General features: G+C 36.3%; 1 protein-coding gene and 1 long non-coding RNA gene across 2 annotated transcripts in view; one reads left to right on the top strand and one right to left on the bottom strand.

The window, feature by feature from the left end:
• AGBL1 (ATP/GTP binding protein like 1) overlaps positions 1-19,443 on the top strand; it is a 503,271-nt gene that overhangs the window by 346,944 nt on the left and 136,884 nt on the right. The window lies entirely within an intron of this gene.
• LOC118890632 lies at positions 15,423-18,590 on the bottom strand. Its single transcript, XR_005018776.1, has 3 exons — positions 18,513-18,590; positions 18,114-18,117; positions 15,423-15,434 (listed from the first exon to the last, which is right to left on the bottom strand). It is a non-coding gene; the product is annotated as an uncharacterized LOC118890632 (long non-coding RNA).

Genomic DNA, 19,443 nt, shown 5'->3' with positions numbered 1-19,443 from the left:
TATCCTGTTCCATTGATCTATGTTTCTGTTTTTGTGCCAGTACCATACTGTCTTGATTACTGTAGCTTTGTAGTATAGTCTGAAGTCAGGGAGCCTGATTCCTCCAGCTCCATTTTTCGTTCGCAAGATTGCTTTGGCTATTTGGGGTCTTTTGTGTTTCCATACAAATTGTGAAATTTTTTGTTCTAGTTCTGTGAAAAATGCCAGTGGTAGTTTGATAGGGATTGCATTGAATCTGTAGATTGCTTTGGGTAATAGAGTCATTTTCACAATGTTGATTCTTCCAATCCAAGAACATGGTGTATCTCTCCATCTGTTTGTATCATCTTTAATTTCTTTCATCAGTGTCTTATAATTTTCTGCATACAGGTCTTTTGTCTCCTTAGGTAGGTTTATTCCTAGATATTTTATTCTTTTTGTTGCAATGGTAAATGGGAGTGTTTTCTTAATTTCGCTTTCAGATTTTTTATCATTAGTGTATAGGAATGCAAGAGATTTCTGCACGTTAATTTTGTATCCTGCTACTTTACCAAATTCATTGATTAGCTCTAGTAGTTCATTGATTAGCTCTAGTAGTTTTCTGGTAGCATCTTTAGGATTCTCTATGTATAGTATCATGTCATCTGCAAACAGTGACAGCTTTACTTGTTCTTTTCCGATTTGGATTCCTTTCATTTCTTTTTCTTCTCTGATTGCTGTCACTAAAACTTATAAAACTATGTTGAATAATAGTGGTGAGAGTGGGCAACCTTGTCTTGTTCCTGATCTTAGTGGAAATGGTTTCAGTTTTTCACCATTGAGGACGATGTTGGCTGTGGGTTTGTCATATATAGCCTTTATTATGTTGAGGAAAGTTCCCTCTATGTCTACTTTCTGCAGGGCTTTTATCATAAATGGGTGTTGAATTTTGTCGAAAGCTTTCTCTGCATCTATTGAGATGATCATATGGTTTTTCTCCTTCAATTTGTTAATATGGTGTATCACGTTGATTGATTTGCATATATTGAAGAATCCTTGCATTCCTGGAATAAACCCCACTTGATCATGGTGTATGATCCTTTTAATGTGCTGTTGGATTCTGCTTGCTAGTATTTTGTTGAGGATTTTTACATCTATGTTCATCAGTGATATTGGTCTGTAGTTTTTTTTCTTTGTGACATCTTTCTCTGGTTTTGGTATCAGGGTGATGGTGGCCTCGTAGAATGAGTTGGGGAGTGCTCCTCCCTCTGAAATATTTTGGAAGAGTTTGAGAAGGATAGGTGTTAGCTCTTCTCTAAATGTTTGAGAGAATTCGCCTGTGAAGCCATCTGGTCCTGGGCTTTTGTTTGTTCGAAGATTTTTAATCACAGTTTCAATTTCAGTGCTTGTGATTGGTCTGTTCATATTTTCTATTTCTTCCTTGTTCAGTCTCGGCAGGTTGTGCATTTCTAAGAATTTGTCCATTTCTTCCAGGTTGTCCATTGTATTGGCATAGAGTTGCTTGTAGTAATCTCTCATGATCATTTGTATTTCTACAGTGTCAGTTGCTACTTCTCCTTTTTCATTTCAGATTCTATTGATGTGAGTCTTCTCCCTTTTTCTCTTGATGAGTCTGGCTAATGGTTTATCAATTTTGTTTATCTTCTCAAAGAACCAGCTTTTAGTTTTGTTGATCTTTGCTATTGTTTCCTTCATTTCTTTTTCATTTATTTCTTTTTCATTTATTTATGATTTCTTTCCTTCTGCTAACTTTGGGTTATTTTTGTTCTTCTTTCTCTAATTGCTTTAGGTGCAAGGTTAGGTTGTTTATTCGAGATGTTTCCTGTTTCTTGAGGTAGGCTTGTATTGCTATAAACTTCCCTCTTAGAACTGCTTTTGCTGCATCCCATAGGTTTTGAGTCGTCGTGTCTCCATCGTCATTTGTTTCTAGGTATTTTTTAATTTCCCCTTTGATTTCGTCAGTGATCACTTCATTATTAAGTAGTGTATTGTGTAGCCTCCATGTGTTTGTATTTTTTACAGATCTTTTCCTGTAATTGATATCTAGTCTCATAGCATTGTGGTCGGAAAAGATACTTGATACGATTTCAATTTTCTTAAATTTACCAAGGCTTGATTTGTGACCCAACATATGATCTATCCTGAAGAATGTTCCAGAGCACTTGAGAAAAATGTGTATTCTGTTGTTTTTGGGTGGAATGCCCTATAAATATCAATTAAGTCCATCTTATTTAATGTATCATTTAAAGCTTGTGTTTCCTTATTTATTTTCATTTTGGATAATCTGTCCATTGGTGAAAGTGGGGTGTTAAAGTCCCCTACTATGATTGTGTTACTGTCGATTTCCCCTTTTATGGCTGTTAGTATTTGCCTTATGTATTGAGGTGCTCCTATGTTGGGTGCATAAATATTTACAATTGTTATATCTTCTTCTTGAATCGATCCCTTGATCATTATATAATGTCCTTCTTTGTCTTTTGTAATAATCTTTATTTTAAAGTCTATTTTGTCTGATATGAGAATTGCTACTCCAGCTTTCTTTTGATTTCCATTTGCATGGAATATCTTTTTACATCCTCTCACTTTCAGTCTGTATGTGTCCCTAGGTCTGAAGTGGGTCTCTTGTAGACAGCATATATATGGGTCTTGTTTTTGTATCCATTCAGCCAGTCTGTGTCTTTTGGTGGGAGCATTTAATCCATTTACATTCAAGGTAATTATCGATATGTATGTTCCTATTCCCACTTTCTTAAATATTTTGGGTTTGTTATTGTAGGTGTTTTCCTTCTCTTGTGTTTCTTGCCTAGAGAAGTTCCTTTAGCATTTGTTGTAAAGCTGGTTTGGTGGTGCTGAACTCTCTCAGCTTTTGCTTGTCTGTAAAGCTTTTAATTTCTCCATCGAATCTGAATGAGATCCTTGCTGGGTAGAGTAATCTTGGTTGTAGGTTTTTCTCCTTCATCACTTTAAATATGTTCTGCCACTGCCTTCTGGCTTGCAGAGTTTCTGCTGAAAGATCAGCTGTTAACCTTATGGGGATTCCCTTGTGTGTTATTTGTTGTTTTTCCTGTGCTGCTTTTAATATGTTTTCTTCATATTTAATTTTTAATAGTTTGATTAATATGTGTCTTGGCGTGTTTCTCCTTAGATTTATCCTGTATGGGACTCTCTGTGCTTCCAGGACTTGATTAACTATTTCCTTTCCCATATTAAGGAAGTTTTCAACTATAATCTCTGCAAATATTTTCTCAGTCCCTTTCTTTTTCTCTTCTTCTTCTGGGACCCCTATAATTCGAATGTTGGTGCGTTTAATGTTGTCCCAGAGGTCTCTGAGACTGTCCTCAGTTCTTTTCATTCTTTTTTCTTTATTCTGCTCTGCAGTCGTTATTTCCACTATTTTATCTTCCAGGTCACTTATCCATTCTTCTGCCTCAGTTATTCTGCTATTGATCCCACCTAGAATATTTTTAATTTCATTTATTGTGTTTTCCATCATTGCTTGGTTCCTCTTTAGTTCTTCTACGTCCTTGTTAAATGTTTCTTGAATTTTGTCTATTCTATTTCCAAGATTTTAGATCATCTTTACTATCATTATTCTGAATTCTTTTTCAGGTAGACTGCCTATTTCCTCTTCATTTGTTAGGTCTGGTGTGTTTTTACCTTGTGCCTTCATCTGCTGTGTGTTTTTCTGTCTTCTCATTTTGCTTATTTTACTGTGTTTGGGGTCTCTTTTTCACAGGCTGCAGGTTCGTAGTTCCTATTGTTTTTGGTGTCTGTCCCCAGTGGCTAAGGTTGGTTCAGTGGGTTGTGTAGGCTTCCTGGTGGAGGGGACTAGTGCCTGTGTTCTGGTGGATGATGCTGGATCTTGTCTTTCTGGTGGGCATGTCCACGTCTGGTGGTGTGTTTTGGGGTGTCTATGGCCTTATTATGATTTTAGGCAGCCTCTCTGCTAATGGATGGGGCTGTGTTCCTGTCTTGCTAGTTGTTTGGCATATGGTGTCTAGCACTGTGGCATGCTGGTCGTTGAGTGATGCTGCGTCTTGGTGTTGAGATGGAGATCTCTGAGAGATTTTCGCCATTTGGTATTACGTGGAGCTGGGAGGTCTCTTGTGGACCAGTGTCCTGAAGTTGGCTCTCCCACCTCAGAGGCACAGCCCTGATGCCTGGCTGGAGCACCAAGAACCCTTCCTCCACACGGCTCAGAATAAAAGGGAGAAAAAATAGAAAGAAAGAAAGAAAGAGGATAAAATAAAATAAAATACAATAAAGTAAGATAAAATAAAATAAAGCTGTTAAAATAAAAAATAAGAAAAAATTATTACGGAAAAATATATTAAGAAAAAATTTTTTTTAATTTTTTAAAATTAAAAGTAAGATAAAAATTAAGAAAAAATCTATTAAGAAAAAAATTTTTTAAATTTTTTTAAAATAAAAAATAAGAAAAAAATTATTAAGAAAAAAATTATTTTTAATTTTTTAAGATAAAAATAAGAGAAAAGTTATTAAGAAAAAATTTAAGAAAAAAATTTTTTTAATTTTTTAAAATAAAGAATAAGAAAAAAATTATTAAGAAAAAAATTATTAAGAAAAAAATTTTTAAAATTTTTTAAAATAAAAAATAAGAAAAAATTTATTTCCAGCCACTATGGAGAACAATATGGAGGTTCCTTAAAAAAGTAAAAATAAAATTACCATATGACCCAGCAATCCCACTATTGGACATATATCCAGAGAAAACCGTAATTCAAAAAGACACATGCACCCCAATGTTCATTGCAGCACTATTTACAATAGCCAGGTCACGGAAGCAACCTAAATGCCCATCGACAGATGAATGGATAAAGAAGTGTGGTACATATATACAATGGAATATTACTCAGCCATAAAAAGGAATGAAATTGAGTCATTTGTTGAGACGCGGATGGATCTAGAGTCTGTCATACAGAGTGAAGTAAGTCAGAAAGAGAAAAACAAATATCGTATATTAACGCACGTATGTGGAACCTAGAAAAATGGTACAGATGAACCGTGTTGCAGGGCAGAAATTGAGACACAGATGTAGAGAACAAACGTATGGACACCAAGGGGGGAAAACTGTGGTGGGGTGGGGATAGTGGTGTGCTGAATTGGGCAATTGGGATTGACATGTATACAGTGATGTGTATAAAATTGATGGCTGATTAAAAAAATGTATACATATAAAAAATATTTTAAAAAAAGAAAAAATTTATTAAGAAAAAAAAAATTTTTTTAAGTAAAAAAAAAAAAACAAAAAAAAACCCGGATGGACCGAACCCTAGGACAAATGGTGAAAGCAAAGCTATACAGACAAAATCTCACACAGAAGCATACACATACACACTCACAAAAAGAGGAAAAGGGGACAAAATAGTATATCCTGCTCCCAAAGTCCACCCCCTCAATTTGGGATGATTCGTTGTCTATTCAGGTATTCAACAGATGCAGGTATATCAAATTGTTTGTGGAGCTTTAATCCACTGCTTCTGAGGCTGTTGGGAGAGATTTCCCTTTCTCTTTGTTCGCACAGCTCCCAGGGTTCAGCTTTGGATTTGAACCCGCCTCTGCGTGTAGGTCGCCTGAGGGCGTCTGTTCTCCGCTCAGACAGGACGGGGTTAAAGGAGCAGCTGCTTCGGGGGCTCTGGCTCACTCAGGCCGGGGGGAGGGAGGCGTACGGAGGAGGCGGGGCGAGCCTGCGGCGGCAGCGGCCAGCGTGACGTTGCAGCAGCCTGAGGCGCGCCGCGCGTTCTCCCGGGAAAGTTGTCCCTGGCTCACGGGATGCTGGCAGTGGCGTGCTGCACAGGCTCCCGGGAGGGGAGGTGTGGAGAGTGACCTGTGCTCACACACAGGCTTCTTGGTGGCGGCAGCAGCAGCCTTAGCATTTCATGCCCGTCTCTGGGGTCCTTTCGCGCCCGTCTCTGGAGCTCGTTTAGGCGGTGCTCTGAATCCCCTCTCCTCACGTACCAGGAAACAAAGAGGCAAGAAAAATCTCTTGCCTGTTCGGCAGCTCCAGACCTTTTCCCGGACTCCCTGCCGGCTAGCTGTGGCGCACTAGCCCCCTTCAGGCTGTGTTCACGCCGACAGCCCCAGTCCTCTCCCTGGGATCCGACCGAAGCCCGAGCCTCAGTTCCCAGCCCCCAACCACCCCGGCGGGTGAGCAGACAAGCCTCTCATGCTGGTGAGTGGTGCTCGGCACCGATCCTCTGGGTGGGAATCTCTCTGCTCTGCCCTCCGCACCCCTGTTGCTGCGCTCTCCTCCATGGCTCCGAAGCTTCCCCCCTCCTCCACCCGCAGTCTCCGCCCGCGAAGGGGCTTCCTAGTGTGTGGAAACCTTTCCTCCTTCACAGCTCCCTCCCACTGGTGTAGGTCCGTCCCTATTCTTTTGTCTCTGTTATTTCTTTTTTCTTTTGCCCTACCCAGGTATGTGGGGAGTTTCTTGCCTTTTGGGAGGTCTGACGTCTTCTGCCAGCGTTCAGTGGGTGTTCTATAGGAGCAGTTCCATGTGTAGCTGTATTTCTGATGTATCTGTGGGGAGGAAGGTGATCTCCGCATCTTACTCTTCCGCCATCTTGCCCAGACCTCCACCGTTGTTGTTGTTTTGCACTAAAATACAGCCTTTAGTGGTTCTTTCAGTACTGATTTATGAGAACTAAATTCTCAACTTCATTTTAGGTCTGAAAATGTCTTCATTTCATCTTCACTTGAATGATACTTTATCCAGATATAAAATTCGAATTTGACAATTGTTTTCCCTTAGCATTTTGAAATTTTTTCTCTGTTGCCTTCAGGTTTTCATTATTAATAATGTTAAATTTACTCACAATATAATTACCATTCCTTTGAAGGAAATTTGGCTTTTTTATTTGTTAGTTTCAAGAATATTTCTTTTTATTTTCACTGCATGAAATAGCAGGGTCCTCTGGTTTTTAGTATGGCATTGCACCCTACGGCTAGCTTTGCCTGATGTCCCTATGTTTGGGGCCTGTATAGTTTAATCATTTGAGAATAAATCTGTAGTCTTCAGACATAAAGGAGGAAGGAAGATTGCTTAGTCGTATAACCTCGGGCATGGATCTGAGGGCCTGATTACTTTTCATAAAGACTTTCAACCAATACTGTGTTTAGACACTTTCTGTATGTCTCACAGGAAGAGATATTTTTTGCACACAATTTCTGATTTTTTTCTCTTGTAAATTGGCTTGCTTCCTTTTGGTATATAAGTTTGAGGGATCTCTGATCTGTTAAATCACATGCCACTAGACCATTCCTTTCCATCTCTCAATATTTAGATATTTCTTGTCTGTCATCTCTCCTATTTTCTGTATGTTTGAAGATTTATAAATATTTTCAAATCCTTTACAGTAATTTTTTTTTGGGGGGGGAGAGGTTCTTGGAGATATAATGGATGACTGCATATATTCAGTCTTCTGTGTCTAAACAAAAATCCTTTCCATTAAGATTTTGCAGACACTGGAAATTCTATTAACAGAAGATAGAGTCCTTCATTTCATAATTAGAAATATCCCAGGGAGACATAGCACATTAACTTATAATTATAAATGGCTGTTATGCTTTCGTCTTTATAATTGACCCCTGATTCAGAATTAATTGCTTCCATATCCCTGTTATATCTCCTTCACGTATTTATGGTTTTTGGTAGGCAGTCCTCAATAACTAGACTGTGAACTAGTTAGGATTATGTTTCAGGCACTTTTGCCTTTGAGTATCATTAGTACCTATCACAGTACTTGGTACAAAGAGATTGCTTCATAAATGCCTCTTCAATAACATTGAATAATTTAGAATCAGAATTAACACAAAAAACTTTCAGCTATGACAAGAGTGTTTCTCACCCATTGATGAGAAATTTGAACCAGATGATCCCAGACTTTCCTCCCAGATTTCTCCCATGATTTGATTGATTACTTGGTTTAGAAACTGGTATTGTGAGGAGATTAAACCTTCAAGTAATGATAAAATAACAGTATTATTTTATGTTTGTATAATTCGTTTATTGTTTAAGGCGCTTCCATACCCATATCTATTTTTCTAACCCTCACACACCCCTGAAATATTGGAGAATTGCAAGGTGTATTTTACTTTTATTTATTCTTTCAAAAATACAAGACACTGGTGGGGATAATTATCATCAATTTGGGATAATCCAAGAATATCCCCTTATTTCACATCATTTTCTGTAAAACTATCAGAAACAAAGGAACCGAGGAAGAGCTTCTTAAAGGGATAATAAAGCGTGAAGCAGATGTCGATTGCCAAAGTAGAACCTGTAGTTTTTCTTTCCATTTTACTCTGCCCCTAGGGAGTGCTTTTGACCAATAATCAGTATAAAGGCCGCAAAGAACAAAGAGCTTTATTTGGAGTCTTGAAAATTGCAACTCAGGAGACACAGACTCAGGTAAAGCTGAAAGTGTATTCCCGGGAAGAGAAAGAATCAGGGGTTTATAAAGGCAAAAACCACAAGGCTGTAGCCTGACATAAGAAAGGGATATCCTTTCCTTAAGGGAAAGTATCTGGAATTTCTGGAACATTGGGTAGATGTTCTGCATGCCTGTATTAAGACAATAAGCAGTCAAAAGGTCAGATTCCATGTGGGCTGAGATGTGCATAAATCACACTTCCTCAATGGCCTCCTGGCTCCATTTTAGAGAACTCCCTTAGCAATACTGGCTCTATTTTGATTTTCCTTTCATAACACCACCATGAGGCAGCTCATACCCTCTGTTTTTTGAATGGAAATAGGAAAAGACTTGGGCCAACATGTCTTCATCCTCAAAAATGCTCTCCTGGAGGCCCCTCCCACACAGACACAGACACAGACACACCTCTTCGCCCAAGCCCCTCATTCCCACCAGAAAATGACTCCAACTTTGAGCTTCTCTTCTCTAATTTTTTAAAGGGAGAAGGTAAAGGGACCACTATTTATTTTTATACATAGCAAACATTTAAACACAATTATAGGAATCCTAGAAATTCTTGCCCACAGAATAGTTGACAGTGAAAAGGAGTAATGATCATTTTTGCCTAGAGTAGAAAGACTTACCCTTGTTAGTTCTGAGAATTGTTTAATCTACTCTAAAAGAAGCAGAAGATCTGGGGATATAGGGTGGGCTGGGATTCCAGGAGAGAGGAATGGTATAGGTTTTAGAAGAGCTGAGGTCTATACAATTTAGAACAAAGTGAAATGGAAGTAGCGAAGCTGAGATTAGACAAGGGAATATTTTAAAAATTGAGGAAAAGGTCCCAGAGCAAGATTTCTGGGTAGAAGCTTTAAACAGTGCTGATTCAGAGTAAAAAGAAGGAGTGTACATTGAATGGAAGCACATTTATTGTGAAATGTCAGACATAAAATGCAACTTCCACTAATTGGTATTGTAGTTCATTTCTTGACTAGTCCCATAGAATGACGTTTTGAGCTTGGATTTTAGCTAGTAGGAAGTGTGCATCTTAAATGCATTGAAGGAAGCTAAAATTGTAAATAAATCATTCTGCCATCTTAAACTGACAACAAGGTGTTCAGTGAAAGTAGTGATCTGGTTAGCAGCGGAAACATTCAATTGTTATGTAAATCATGGGGAGCAGGGGAATGTTCCTTGTTCTTCTGAGAGATCAAATTAATTCACATCATATCACAGCACCAGGGATATCATCTGCTAATACCTAGCAGCTTTTCAGGTGTAACTCCCTTGGTGATCTCAAGAGTTTGTCAGTCGCCACTCTGAGCAGTTTTTCTGTTAGTTGTGAGAAAGCTGGATAATTAAGAAGTTTGGGGCCATGCAGACTGGCCAGGCAAAATGGACAACTGAAGAAAGTGCCACTGTTTTCTTCTCCTGAAGAATAAACAGATAAATGTCCATCACACAGGTGGGACTTAAGAGCTTTATGGAGCTGGTGATGGAAAATCCTTTTATGATACATAGGTTTGTGGAGGGAAGCTTTATCTTTGTCTCATAGCTTCCTGATGGTCATTAGGTTTCAAAAAACTTACCAACACATTGTGATTGACCTCTGAAAATGAAAGTTGGAGATTCACATAACAGGCAATAAATTTAAGGGCAAGTCGAAACACCTGACATAATTAAATCAAGACCCTCAGTAATAAACAAGTAGAAATAAGATATACAAAATTGATGTCATTCTTAAAATAACTGTATTCAGTATGTTAGATATATTTTAAAGCATCATCATTATGACTTTGGTGTATATGAGAAAATTTGGAAAGCAAGCTGTAGTTAAGAATTTCTAACATTATTCATAAGGCTCCTCTATATTTAGTTTTCAAATAGATTATTAATAAATTTTAAAAGGACAGGTTATTCCAAGTTTCAGTATGTAAATACATAGACATAGGCTGATAGAGTAAAACCTCAGTGATTAAGGAACTAATTAATGGAGTATCTACAATACGTAATGCATTTTTTCACAATTTTTATAATTGTATTTTAAAAATTGGGATATAATTCACATATACAATTCAGCCATTGCAAGTGTATAATTAAATGATTTTTAATATATTCACAAAGTGGTACAACCATCACCACTATCTTATTCCAGTACATTTTCGTTACCCCATTAGCGGTCACTCCCCATTCTTCCCTCCCTGTGGTCCCTGGAAATCACTAATATACTTTCTGTATCTATGAATTTGCCTATTCTAGGCATTTCATGAAAATATTGTCATATGATATGTGGTCTTTCATATGTGGATCTTTCACTTAACCTAGTGTTTTCAAGGTTCATTCATTTGTTCCTTTTTAATACTTCATTCCTTTTTATGGCTCAATATTTTTCCATTGTATGGATATACCACATTTGTTTATCCATTCATTCACTGATAGGCATTTGCCTTGTTTCCACTTTTTGGCTGTTATTAATAACGCTGCTATGAATATCCACGTACAAGATTTTATGTGGAGATATTTTTTCAGTTCTCTTGGGTGTATACTTAGGAGTGAAACTGCTGGGTCATATGGGGAATCTATGTTTGACATTTTAAGTAACTGCAAGACTACTGCAAAATAGGTCAAAAAATTTTATTGCCCTACAATGTGTAAGAGTTTCAATTTGTACACATTCTCTAACATTTTTAAACTTTTTAATTTTAGCCATCTTTTTAAATTTAGTGTGTGAAATGGTATCTTATTGTGGTTTGGGATTTCATTTACCTTATGACTAATGATGGTGAATATATTTTCATGTACTCATCGGTCATTTGTATATCTGTTTTGGAGAAATGTCTATTCAAATACTTTGCCCAGTTTTTAATGGGTTTGTCTTATCAGATATATATGATTTGTGAAATTTTCTCCTATTCTGTTGGTTGTTTTTTACTTTCTTGATGGTGTCCTTTGATACTCAAGAATTTTGAATTTTGATGAAATACAATTTATTTTTCTTTTGTCACTTTTGCTTTTGATAATATATCTATGAAACCATTGCCTAACCCAACGTCCCAAAGATGTAATCCAGTGTTTCTTTCTAGTTTTGTAATTCAGTTTTAGTATTTAGGCCTATGATCCATTGTGAGTTAATTTTTGTGTCATATGAGATACGGGTCCAAAATCATTCTTTTGCATTTAGGTATTCAGTTTTCCTAGCACTGTTTCTTGAAAAGACTATTTTTTTTTTCTCATTTGTAGTTATTTTGAAATTGGGAAGTGTGAGTCCTTCAACTTGGTTCTTCTTCTCTTTCAAGAGTGTCTAGTCTATTCTGTGTCCTGAGTATTTGCATGTGAATTCTAAGTTCAGGTTGTCAAATTCTGAAAAAAAAACAAACATAGCTAGAACTTTGATAGATATTGTATTGAATCTTTGGATCTATCTGATGAGTATTGCCATTTTGACAATATTAAGTCTTCAAATCCATGAACAGAGGATGTTGTTCCATGTATTTAGGTGTTCTTTAATTTCTTTCAATAATGTTTTCTAGTTTGCAGTGTATAAGTCTTACACTTCTTTGGATAAATTTGTTCCTAAGTGTTTTATTCTTTTTGATGCTATTCCATTATAAATGGAATTGTTTTAATATTTTATTTTCAGATCATTCATTGCTAGTGTATAGAAATACAGTCAATGTTTGCACATTGATCTTGCATCCTGTGTCTTTGCTGAACTGATTTATTAGCTCTATTTTTTTTTTTTTTTTTTTTGGTAGATTCTTGAGGATTTTCTATGTACAGGATTATTTCATCTGCCAGTAAGGGTAATTTTACTTCTTTTCCAGTTGGGATGCTTTTTGTTTCTTCTTACCTAATTTCTCTGGCTAGCATTCCCGATACAATATTGAGAACATGTGGTGAGAGCAGACAGCCTTGGTTCATTACAGATCTTTGGGGAAAGATTTCAGTCTTTCACCGTTAAGTATGATAACAGCTGTGGGATTTTAATAGATATTCTTTATTATGTTGAAGAATTTCCCTTCTATCCTTAGTTTTTTGAGTGTTTTCTATCATGAAATGGTGATGGATTTTGTAAAATGGTTTTGTGCATCTACAAAGATGATCATGTATGTTGTTTTGTCCTTTATTTTATTAATATGGTGTATTACATTGATTTTTAACATTGATTTTCGTGATGAACAAACCTTCAAATCCTGGAATAAATCCCACCTGTTTGTGAACAACATGTATAATCATTTTTATATGTTGTTTCATTTGGTTTGATAGTATTTTGAGGAGAATTTTTAGATATACATATATTTATAAGGGATAGTGATATCTAGTTTTCTTTTCTGTAATATCTTTGGTTTTGGTATCAGGGTAATACAGATTCATAGAAAAAGCTGAGAACTGTTTCCTCCTCTTTTATGTTTTAGAAAAGTTTGTGAATAATTGATTTTAATTCTTTAAAAGTATAGTAGAATTTACCAGTGAAACCATATGGTCCGGGGCTTTCTTTTGTGAGGAATTGTCAGCTATTAATTCAATGTCTTTATTTATTATAGGTATATTCAGATTTTCTATTTCTACTTGATTTAGATTTGGCAGTTTGTGTCTTTCCCAACATTTGTTCATTTCCTCTAGATTTTCTAATTTGTTGGTGTATAATTGTTCGTAGTATGTCCTTATAAACCTTTTAATTTCTGTAAGGTTAATAATAATGTTCCTTCTTTCATTTCTTATTTTAGTAGTTTACATCTTCTCTCCCTCTCTCTCTCTCTCCTTCCTTCCCTCTCTCTCTTTTTTGCCTGTTTAACTAGAGGTTTATACATTTTCCAAGAACCAACTTTTAGTTCATTGAGTTCTCTATTGTTTTTCCATTCTTTATTTCATAGATTTATGTTTTAATCTTTATTATTTCATTCCTTCTTTTTGCTTTGGGTTTAATTTTATTTTCTTTTGTAGTTTCTTAAGATGGAAGTTTGGATTATTGACTTGAGATCTTTATTTATTTATTTATTTTAATATAGGCACTTGCAACTATATTTCCTCTGAGCAATGCTTTTAGTTTATCCCATTATTTTGGTACATTTTGTTTCCATTTCTTTTCTGATATCTGCTTTGACTGAAGTAATGAGTACATTATTTAATTTTCACATGTTTGTGAATTTCCTCAAATTTCCCTTTGCTATTGATTTCTAATTTCATCTGCTTTTGATCACAGAACATACTTTGCATGATCTGAATCTTTGAAATTTATTGAGACTTATTTTGTGGCCTATCGTATGATCTATTTTGGAGTATACTCCATGTGCACTTCAGTAGAATGTGTGCAGTTTGCTGTATTGAACCAAGTGTTCTATAGTTGTCTGTGAGTCTAATTGGTTTATAGTTTTATGCATGTCTTATGTTTCCTGTTGATCTTCTGTATAGTTGTCCTATCCATTACTGAAAGTGAGGAACTGAAATCTCTAAGTATTATTATAGAATTGTCTGTTTCTCACTTTGGTTCTTTCAGTTTTTTTTTTTTTTCCGTATATTATGCTACTCCTTTATTATGTGCATGTGTGTTTACAAGTTGTATCTTATTGATGAATTGACTCTTTATCATTATATAATATTCCTTTTTGTCTCTTGTAACTGTTTTTGAGTTTAACTCTATTTTGTTTGATACTAGTATAGCCACTCAGTCTCTCTTTTGATTATTATTTCCATGGCATATCTTCTTCCGTCCTTTTACTTTTAACCCATTGTGTCTTTGAATCTAAAGTATGTCTCTTGTAGACAAGTTTTAACTGTAACATTTATTTAAAAAATAATCCACTCTACTCATCTCTACCTTTGGATTGAATGGTTTAATTCATTTATATTTAATGCAATTACTGATAGAGAAAATTTATATCTGCCTTGTTGCTATTTGTTTTCTATATTTCTATGTCCTTTTTAAAAATTCTTCCATTCTTCCATTACTGCCACCTTTTGTGTTAAATAAATGCTATCTACTGTAACATTTAAATTAATCTGTCATTGCTTTCATAATAATTTTTTTAGTTCTTTTCTAAGTTTTTGCCCTGGGGATTATAATTAATATCTTGATTTTTAACAATGTAGTTCAGATTAATACAGACTGAATTATAACAGTACATAAAATTTTGCTCTTAAAGAGTTTCATTTCCTCCCCCTTTCTTCATGCTGTTATTACACAAATCATATCTTTATACATTGTTCGCATATCAACAAAGTTTATAATTATTACTTATGCAGTTGTCTTTTAAATTAGATATGAGAAAAAAAGTTAAACTAAAAATAGGTTTATACTATCTTTTATATTTATCTATGTAGTTACCTTTAACAGTGTATTTTTCTTTTTTTTTTCCGTATGTATTCTTGTTGTTATCTAATCTGCTTTCATTTCAGCCTGAAGATCTTCCTTTAGAATTTTAGAATTTCTTGCAGGGTGCATCAGTTAGGAATTAATTCTCTCAGTTTTTGTTTATCTGGTACTGTCTTAATCTCGCCTTCATTTTTTAAAGGATAGTTTTGTTAGATATAGGATTCTGGTTGGCAGTTTCTTTCTTTCAGCATGATCATGAGTATGTTATCTCATGGCCTTCTGACCTTCATTGTTTCCGATAAGAGTAATCAGTTTTAAATCTCACTGTGGATCTCTTGTATAAGATTAGTCACTTCTCTATTGCTGCTTTCAAAACTTTTTTTGTCTTTTGACATTTTGACTATAACTGTCTAGGTGTGGCTTTCAAGTTATCTGTCCTGGAGTTTGATGAATTTCTTCATCGCGGTGCGCGGGCCTCTCACCATCGCGGCCTCTCCTGTTGCGGAGCACAGGCTCCAGACGCGCAGGCTCAGTAATTGAGGCTCACGGGCCCAGTTGCTCCATGGCATGTGGGATCTTCCCAGACCAGGGCTCGAACCCGTGTCCCCTGCATTGGCAGGCAGATTCTCAACCACTGCGCCACCAGGGAAGCCCTTTAACATCTTTATTGGAGTATAATTGCTTTACAATGGTCTGTTAGTTTCTGCTTTCTAACAAAGTGAATCAGCTATGCATATACATATATCCCCATATCTCCTCCCTCTTGTGTCTCTCTCACACCCTCCCTACCCCACCCCTCTAGGTGGTCACAAATCACCGAGCTAATCTCCCTGTGCTATATGGCTGCTTCCCACTAGCTATCTATTTTACATTTGGTAGTATAGATAAGTCCATGCCAGTCTCTCACTTCATCCAGCTTACTGTTCCCCCTCCCTGTGTCCTCAAGTCCATTCTCTATGTCTGCGTCTTTATTCCTGTCCTGCCCCTAGGTTCCTCAGAACCATTTTTTTTTTTTTTTTAGATTTCATATATATGTGTTAGCATACTGTATTTGTTTTTCTCTTTCTGACTTACTTCACTCTGTATGACAGACCCTGGGTCCATCCACCTCACTACAAATAACTCAATTTCATTTCTTTTTATGGCTGAGTAATATTCCATTTTATATATGTGCCACATCTTCTTTATCCATTCATCTGTCGATGGACACTTAGGTTGCTTCCATGTCCTGGCTATTGTAAATAGAGCTGCAATGAACATTTTGGTACATGACTCTTTTTGAATTATGGTTTTCTCAGGGTATATGCCCAGTAGTGGGATTGCTGGGTCGTATGGTAGTTCTATTTTTAGTTTTTTAAGGAACCTCCATACTGTTCTCCATAGTGGCTGTATCAACTTACTTTCCCACCAACAGTGCAAGAGGGTTCCCTTTTCTCCACTCCCTCTCCAGCATTTATTGTTTGTAGATTTTTTGATTGATGAGTTTCTTGAATGTGTAAATTAATGTTTTTCATCAAATTTAGGAAGGTTTTTTTCATTATTTCTTTAATCATTCTTTCTACTTCTTTGTCTTTCTCTTTCCTCTCTTTCTGGGTCTCCTGTTATATGTATATTGGTGTGCTTGTGGTGTCCTAATGGTTTTTGAGACTGTTCATTTTTTAAATTCTTTTTTATTTTTGTTCCTGGGATTGTATAATTTCAATTTAACTATCTTCAATTTCACTGAATATTTCTTCTGTCTGCTCAAATTTTCTACTGAGCACCTTTAGTGAATTTTTCATTTCAGTTATTACACTTTTCAACTCCAGACATTTTATTTGCTTCTTTTATGTAATTTCTATCTCTTTATTGATAATATCTCTTTGTTGAGACACAGATCTCATACTTTCCTTTAGTTCTTCAGATCCAGTGGACTAAGTTTTCCTTAGTCTTTTAAACATGTATACATACATATAATAGGTGATTTTAATCTTTCTCAGAAAGTCTGATATCTGGGCTTCCACAGGGACAGTGTCTATTAACTGCTTAATTTCCTATGTATAAGCCATACTTTTTTCTTTCTTTTCTTTTTTGCATGACTCATAAAAGGTAGAAATTTTAAATAGCATTAGTTATGCTTCAATTCTGGAAATCAGGTTCATCCTCTATGCCAGGGTTTGTTATCATTTGTTTAGCAACTTTTTTGAATTAATTTTGTAAAGCCTATATTATTTGTAATATGTGGTCACTGAAGTCTCTGCTTGGCTAGCTTAGTGGTCATTTAGTTATTAGATAGAGGTGTTCTTATTTGCCTGGAACTAATAAGTCCCATAGCCTCTGCTGGAGGGCTTGTAGGCATGTTGGGACATGCCATCAATACTCAAGCTAACAACTCTGCTTTACTCTTTACTTCCTGCTTTTGTAGAACCTCAAGGTTAGTCACAGGTGAGAACCCAGTGCCTTTTTTAGGTGTTTTCTGAGTGTGAACACTGGCATGCACAGAGGCCTGGGTATTCACACAATCCTTTGCATTTATATACCCAGAATAGGTTGGGTATATAAACTCAAATTCCCCTATGGACATTTCTTTCCCCAGCTTTTAGTTTTAGATTTTGTGGTTAGTTCATTGTTTACCCAACTGCTGTCCACTGCCTCAGACAGCCATGATGTTCAGTAATTGCCTCTGATTGTTTTTTAGAAATACCCCTGGGAAAAAGGCTGTTTCCACACGACAAGCTCTGAATTAGGTAAAATAAAGACCAGTGCTACTTATTCCTTTTGCCTATCATCAGGAAACAGAGCTAACACTCCTCCAATGGCTTTTCAACAAAACAACCTTATTGGAGAATCTTGACACAACTTGCAAGACATCACTAATTAGATTTCACTTGCCATCTGCTACACTATCCTTGTCAGAGAGCAGTAAGATGTAAATTAAGAACAGATGACAGAATGAAAGGAGAAAATGACACCTTCCTGTTGATTGTGGCTACCCAATCTGGATCCTGGGGAAACGATGCAATATTATCCAAAGGATTGCTTCTTGTCTTAGGCTAACAGAATTGGCATTGAATGAATAAATGTGTCCATTTTACTTCTTTAAGTTTTATTTGAGGTTTTCTTACCTTGGAAGAGGGGTGAAGAAGAAGGAGAGCAGATATTGTCTTATACAGGAGAAGTTTTCTTATAAAATATAATTTTGATAATTATTCTCTTTGATAAAGAGATGTAAAAGTTATATTAACTATGTTTAGCTTGAAGTGTATATTTTAGTTTAAAATATACAGTAGATCAAAGATAACATTTTTTTTTCTGGTCCATGAGACCTAGCTATAAAGATATTTTGAATTTTCATATTACTAAAATAACTCCCTGAATAAAAGGATGAAGTCAAGCTACTAATGAGAAACCTGTCTGATTTTATTCTGCATCTTAATGGAAATAAGCCAAAGTAAAGTAACTTCAAACTTTTTATGAAATATCTTTGAGGGAGCTAGTGGTGAGTTGTAGTCAAATTCTGTATATACATTTTAAGGCAGAGTCTGTACGGTTTGCTGATAAATGGGATTAGGGGTATGAAATAAGGAGGCATCAAAGATGACTATAAGATATTTGGTTTGAGAAGCCAAAGAAATGGGGGAGCCATTTACTGAGGATAGTGAGAAAGTAGTTGGTATTTCCTCCTTCTTTGTTTATAAAGTCTAATAAATAGTTCCTTTGCCTTTCTAAGTTCCTGGCATGGTATGTGTGTGTAATTTAGCTGAACAATATACAGTAGTCCCCTCATCTGTTTTTTCTTTCCCCCCCACGGTTTCAGTTACCTGAGGTTAACCACGGTCAGAAATTATTAAATGGAAAATTTCAGAAATAAACAATTCATAAAATTTAAATTGCATGCCATTCTGAGCAGTGTGAAGAAATCTCAAGCAGTCCCACACCGACCCTCTTGGGATGTGAATGATCCCTTTGTCCAGCTATTCCACAATGAACACGCTACCTGCCCATTAGTCATTTAAGTAGCCATATCTGTTATCAGATCAACCATCGCAATATCACAGTGCTACATTCAAATAACACTTATTTTACTTAAAAATTGCCCCAAAGCACAAGAGCAGTGATGTTAGAAAAAACATAGTATATATTGGGTTCAGTACTATCCATGGTTTCAGGCATCCACTGGGGGTCTTGGAACGTGTCCCCTGTGGATAAGGCAGAAGCTGCTGTAAATGGCCTGCAGAGGAGCAGGATAAGAGTCAAGCCAGCACCAAACCTTTCTGCATGAAAATAGAGCATGCCAAGAGAAAATAAGGACAAATTGCAATGAGGTATCACTTCACACCCATTAGAATGGGCATCATCAGAAAATCTACAAACAACAAATGCTGGAGAGGGTGTGGAGAAAAGGGAACCCTCTTGCACTCTTGGTGGGAATGTAAATTGATACAGCCACTATGGAGAACAGTATGGAGGTTCCTTAAAAAACTAAAAATAGAATTTCCATATGACCCAGCAATCCCACTACTGGGCATATACCCAGAGAAAACCATAATTCAAAAAGACACATGCACCCGAATGTTCATTGCAGCACTATTTACAATAGCCAGGTCATGGAAGCAACCTAAATGCCCATCGACAGACGAATGGATAAAGAAGATGTGGTTGGGCTTCCCTGGTGGCGCAGTGGTTGAGAATCTGCCTGCTAATGCAGAGGACACCCGTTCCAGCCCTGGTCTGGGAAGA

This window comes from Balaenoptera musculus, chromosome 2 (genome assembly GCF_009873245.2).
Source record: "Balaenoptera musculus isolate JJ_BM4_2016_0621 chromosome 2, mBalMus1.pri.v3, whole genome shotgun sequence".
NCBI classification, from domain to species: domain Eukaryota; kingdom Metazoa; phylum Chordata; class Mammalia; order Artiodactyla; family Balaenopteridae; genus Balaenoptera; species Balaenoptera musculus.
The sequence above is the reverse complement of the archived record's forward strand: the minus strand, read 5'-3'. Positions and strand labels throughout refer to the sequence as shown.